This window comes from Chlorocebus sabaeus, chromosome 14 (genome assembly GCF_047675955.1).
Source record: "Chlorocebus sabaeus isolate Y175 chromosome 14, mChlSab1.0.hap1, whole genome shotgun sequence".
NCBI lineage: Eukaryota > Metazoa > Chordata > Mammalia > Primates > Cercopithecidae > Chlorocebus > Chlorocebus sabaeus.
The window spans coordinates 491,644-496,300 of NC_132917.1; the positions used below are offsets into that span (position 1 = coordinate 491,644).

Consider the following 4,657-nt stretch of genomic DNA (forward strand, 5'->3'; position numbering starts at 1 on the left):
ATGTGTGTTTGCATTTCTGGGCATTCTTACGAATGTTTTAGGAAACAGTTGTGCTTGCTTCCACCCTCGGATAAATGTATCCCATTTTCCCACGGTTTTGGTGTAAATGGCTGTGGGGATGGTTGTGGAGATGGATTAACTTTCATACATGAGCAAACCTTGGCTCTGGGTGGTTAGATCTGCTGAACGCCCTGCACAGCCTGGGGCCCACCTGCCTGGGTTTCCAGCACTGGCGTCAGGGAGACTCACCTGCACATTTGCATCACTGAAGACTGTTTTGGCTGCAGGTAAGCACATCCTGTCCTTATTCCAATGCCAAAACGTTTTCAAGGTAGAGGGACCAGCTAGCGTTCAGGAGGAACAGGAACCCGGCTGCCCTGGGATGGAGCCCTGGCGTCCTTCCTGGACCCCGTCTGAAGACATAAAGGCCTCAGTTTCTTCCTAGTCACGCAGGAGGACGTAGAACCCACTGCAGCTCTCGGTTGCGTTCTGAGAAAATGGCCCTTTGGCATCCTCTCGGTCACCGTCTGAGGACACGGAGCCCCGAACGCCTCTGCGGTTTCCTGCAGGAGGTTAGTCAGCTCCAGGCGCCGCTCTCTGCGGAAACGTCTGAGAGCTTCACCGCCCCCGGGGGAGTCCATTCTCCCAGGCTTGGTGGCCGGGCCATACAAAGCGCACAGACACAGCAGGAAGGTGAGGCCCAATACACCCTCGACAGACAGCAGTTTAGCCACCCCCTTGTGCAAAACCCTGATCCGATGCCTCCTCTGCCTAACTCCAGTCACCCGGAGCCTCGTCTCGTGGGTCTCCAGCCTCCTGGTCCAATCGGCTGGGCCCGCCTCTCGTCTTCCAGGAGGCTCCGTCTCCCGCCGGAAGCGCCCTCCTCCTGGCGGAAACAGCTTCTCCCCGTCCCGCCCCTCAGTCCGCTTTTCACACGGGTACCACGGACACCCAGTGGCCTCCTGAAGACGGAGTCCGGTCTCACATTCCCCAGCTTCCTGTGAGGCTCCCCATAAAATGCAAATTCAATGGCAGGGTACCTGGGCTGACGTCTCCCCTCCTGTGCGTTCCCTTCTCCTGGGTCATCGTCGCCGCCCCCACTGTCCTCACAGCTTCCCGGCTGCACTGGTGAGGGACATTTCCTTCCATTACCGGTGAAAGGCCTTTGCCATATTAAATCAGTAAAACCAGAAAAACTCGCCCATCCCTTATCACATTGGAGGGCATGGAAAGCATACGTGTTACATGTGTGGTGTGGACGTTTCCCATGTCATAATTTCAGACGCATAAACCCCAGGAAGGGTGAGCGCACGGCAGGCACCTGCAGCATGGGGTTCACGTTCTAGAAGGTTCCGTCTAACTCCCACCCTGCCCTTCCCTTCACTGGCCGAGTAAACTTGCAGAAGTTACTTAACCCTTGACCTAGAAGAGCCTCCTCTCACCTGAAAAGGGAAAGTCGGGATTGTAAGGAATCTCACAGGGCTTCTCTGAGGAGACAAGTCATTGCGTTGGGCTTAGACGTTCCATCCATGGCAAGGTATGAAAAACAAAGCAAAATGCCACCAGGCAGTAGCATCACGTTCTGTCCCCATTCCCGTCTTTGGTTTATAGGCTTTTCCTTCAGAGATTGAATGTTTCCGTGTTTTATATCCACAGATTTCTGACTTTGCCCTTTGGAGCCTGAGGAGCAAGGTTAGAATGAGGATAGTGAGGTTCTTCAGAGGCAGTTACGAGGTCACAGTGCAGAAACGGCAAGAAATGTCAGTTATAAAATGCCCAGGTGCATTTTAAATGAATGGTTATTAAAATCCTTCTTTTTCCATAAGGAATCTAAAAATATTAAACAATTTGTAACTCAAACATACTTGTCAGGTAGCCTGAGTCAGAACCAGGAGAGGCTCCGTGGTCTGGAGTCTCCAGGTGCTCTCCTTGGTGAGGGCTTGTTGCCTAAGGGGTTTGTGTAACGAACTCATTCTAATACAAGCAAAACATGAGTCCCTGAGAGTTGTTCAAAAAACCAGGAAATAGGAAAAAATAAATAAATGAGAACAGAATATTGACAGGAGAGGAAAATGAAGAGTTACTGGGAGATTTGAAGGAGGGAAAAAGGGCAAAGGGTAAATTTAGCAATTAGATTTAAAGTCAGTGGAGAATTAAGTGGAATAATCTATTCTTACATCTATGTATTTTGGTTTTAAACTTTTGATTAATATTCACTCAACACTAATTTCTAACAAAATAGAATATTTTCTTATTGTCTGTTTTCACCACTGAGCTTGTAATATATATCCACTAGTAATTTTCGTAGATCATAACCCCTCCAAAGAAAGCCATAGAATAAACTAATTTTTGAAAGTCACATTTTCTTCAATGAACTTTTTTATTTTCAAGTTTGAAAAGCTTTAGAAATACAGAAAAGTAGAGTGAATAATGGAACCTGCCTCAGATTTAGAAAAACAGGTTTAATCTGTTGTTATATTGTATTTGTGTCATACATTTGACTTATTTTTATAAAATGAAATCTAGAATTTAAAAAATGTTGGTTTAAAGGATTAAGAGTAAAGTTTAACCCCATGTTTATTCCTCCAAATCTCTTTGTTCTATGGTAACAGGTCAGGACAACTACAGATGTGAAGACTGGGAGGGGGCCTTCTTCCCCCTGAGGTCCCCAAAGGTATTTGTCTCCATCCAGAAACTGAGGGGCATTTGTCTCCATCCAGGACTTGGGGGGCATCCTTCTCCATCCAGGGCTGGGGTGTGTCCTTCTCCATCTAGGATGGGGGGACATCCTTCTCCATCCATGATTCAGGGTTCATCCTTCTCTATCCAGGACTGGGGTTCATCCCTCTCCATCTAGGACTGGAGGGACATCCTTCTCCATCCAGGACTGAGGGTCATCTTTCTCCATGCAGTACCTGAGGGACGTCCTTCTCTATCCAGGACCTGAGGACCTCCTTCTCTGTACTCCCTTGGGACTGCACACTTTCCTGTGCCGTCCTTCAGAATGCCAGGCTATCACTTGTTGTGGATTGAATTCTAGCATCTTATCTCTATTCTAGGTGAGTCCCTTCACATTTATAGTGATTTACCATTTAATCACTGTGCCATTTTCCCCAAAATATGTGGGGTTTGGTTTTTGTTCTTAACTTCTATTAATTCTTTGGTTCCCACCTCCAGTTTTTTTGTAATTTCTTTTGCAACCTAGTATGGTCCCATTTGGTACATATTACCATGTATTAGAAAATAATGTATGTTCAGTATTTGTTGTGATTTTTAAACCTTTAATACTCGTAAGATTTTTGTGTATTTTCCATTTAATTTGAGAAATACAATCCCAGTTTTCCTCTCTCGATGTCCTCCCACTAGTCTCCCTGTGTGTCCTGGAGGTGAGGCCAGCATTGGACTTAACCCTGTGTCACCTGCTTGGTTCTATTGCTCACGCGTGGCATCCATTCTGTTGTTTATTATTTCTTCCTTAAATTGTATTTGAACTAAGATTAATTTTGCTATAGCAACTTGCTTTCTGTGAATATTTACTTAGTGGTTTCATTTCCATTCTTTCTTGCCCTTAATTTGAAAGTGCTGCTTTGCTATTGATAATTTTGTATTTTAATATGTGTAGTTAATCCCTGTGTTTGGTAGGAAAAAGTGATATATTTGAACTTATTTCTATCATGTGATTTTGGATTTTGGATTTGCAAAACTTTATCCTTGATTCTCTTTTCCTTTCTCCAGACTTATTTTCAATTGACGTGTCCTTTTTTCACTTCCTTCCTATGCTGGTTTGTAGGTTTTCCAGCCTATTTACCTTTCTTTAGTGTCCTACTTTTTAAAATAATTCTTAAATTATCCACTAATAATTTTAAGCATATTGGATTTGTGGTTTTCTCCCTGTGCTCTAGTTATAATCTCTTCTATCTTGTCATTTTATTGTTGTTATTTTTCTATTAATTCCTGAGACATAGGTATTAGAATTGTCAAATTGTGAATTCAAGCATTTACCCTTTAAATTTGGTTATTTTTGCTTCATGTATTTTGTATCAGGTGCATGCATGCTTATGATCGTTAGGTTTTCTAAGCAAGTGGACTCATTAATATGAAATGTCCTTCTCTGTCTCTGGCGATGCTGGTCCTTCCTGTCGTCTGTCTCGTCTGCCATCCCTCATCCTTCTCATGCCCCATTTTCCAGATGAGGAAACCTGCCCATGGCTGCTCTCTGTGGCAGCACTTAGCCCTGGAACCCACAAGCCCCAGACCCCGTGGTCCCATAGATGATCGTTAATAAGAACCTTAAAGATAAAAGTCAGATGGAAAAAAGTTCTAAGGAATGTCCTAGGGTCAAGTAAGGTTCCAATGAGACTTAATACCACCCGTCTCAATCCACATCTGCCACAATCTACACCGAGTCTGTCTGTGGGGTGCAGATGAACCCTCTTGATTTATGAACATGCTGTCTTCGTGTACTGGCCTTGCCTATCTTGACCAGGGAAGCAGAAATATCAGTAGAGCTTCTGTATAATCCACACAACTCTTGCAAGGAGACCCAACTCCTGCCATCTCCTGTCATGAAAAGGTTGCATTCAGAATGTGCAAGAAAAGTCATCAGACCATTACTGACCCCAGTTGGCAGTTCCCAAACACCCAGCACTCTCTTTCT

The 4,657-nt window shown here is 44.6% G+C and overlaps 1 long non-coding RNA gene across 1 annotated transcript; it reads left to right on the top strand.

Annotated features, from left to right (window-relative positions):
• The first annotated feature begins 262 nt into the window (after nucleotides 1-262).
• On the top strand, nucleotides 263-4,161 carry LOC140713403 (uncharacterized). The gene is made up of 3 exons (XR_012095478.1): nucleotides 263-1,062; nucleotides 1,657-1,760; nucleotides 2,613-4,161. It is a non-coding gene; the product is annotated as an uncharacterized lncRNA (long non-coding RNA).
• The last annotated feature ends 496 nt before the right edge of the window (nucleotides 4,162-4,657 follow it).